The 1,025-nt window shown below is 41.4% G+C and overlaps 1 long non-coding RNA gene across 1 annotated transcript in view; it reads left to right on the top strand.

Annotated features, from left to right (window-relative positions):
• LOC110000631 (uncharacterized) overlaps positions 1-727 on the top strand; it is a 1,967-nt gene extending 1,240 nt beyond the window's left edge. The window contains exon 3 of the long non-coding RNA XR_010668877.1: positions 482-727. This is a non-coding gene — a long non-coding RNA (uncharacterized lncRNA). The remainder of the gene's footprint in view (positions 1-481) is intronic.
• The last annotated feature ends 298 nt before the right edge of the window (positions 728-1,025 follow it).

The following is a 1,025-nucleotide window of genomic DNA, read 5'->3' as shown; positions in this document are numbered from 1 at the left end:
TTCAAATGTTAAAAGTTTTTGATGAGTTAGTTTTTTAAATTAAAAACATGCTCTGGATTATTTCCTCATTTCTAAGTGTTAGATAGTTGGTTAGAAAAAATAATTGAATTGTTATTTCAGGACAGTTGTTTCATATTTCTCAAAGTGGCACACAAAGTGTCTTTATGATATTGTTACTGTCATAAAAAATGATCCTGATTGATGAATGACTCATCATTTTGATCATCATTTCATGATGTTTTTACATGTGATGACAACATTCTTTACTGCAGCCTGTTTGTCAAACTGTGAACAAAACTAATGAGTTGATGGTCTCTGTCATACTTTGTGTTGAATGACTTCACTTGTACTCATGTGTTCAATGTCCTGTGTGTGTGTGTGTGTGTGTGTGTGTGTGTGTGTGTGTGTGTGTGTGTGTGTGTGTGTGTGTGTGTGTGTGTGTGTGTGTGTGTGTGTGTGTGTGTGTGTGTGTGTGTTTCAGGCTCCAGCCTCTCTCCTCCTGTCCTCACAGTCTTCCCTCCGTCCAGTGCTGAGCTCCAGTCCAACAAAGCCTCTCTGGTCTGTCTGTCCACTCAGCTGTGCCTTTTGCAGATGTGAGCTGGATTGCTGCTGGGAGTCCAGTGAGCAGTGGGATCTCTACCAGCACGGCCGTTCAGCAACCAGACCAGACTTTCCAAATCAGCAGTTATCTGTCCATCCAGACGTCAGACTGGAACATGGACAAGGTCTACACATGTCGAGTGTCTTTGGGCTCCCAGACTTCAGAGAAAACCATCAACAAGTCCCACTGTTCCACTGAAGACCAGTAGAGGAGCAGAGGGACCATTTCTAATCTGCTTCTTGACTCTTTGTGCTGTTTGCTCAAGGTTCAAGGTTTTACAAGGTTCACATCTTACAGTATATGTCTGCATGCTTGTAATACATGTTGTGACCTCTAGCTGGAGGTGATGGATCAGCTTTGCAACTTGCTACAAATTCATTAATTATGCAATACAAAATGTGAGTAATGAAGAATTTTCTTTAAT

This window comes from Labrus bergylta, chromosome 16 (genome assembly GCF_963930695.1).
Source record: "Labrus bergylta chromosome 16, fLabBer1.1, whole genome shotgun sequence".
NCBI lineage: Eukaryota > Metazoa > Chordata > Actinopteri > Labriformes > Labridae > Labrus > Labrus bergylta.
This window is presented reverse-complemented; position numbering and strand designations above follow the sequence as displayed.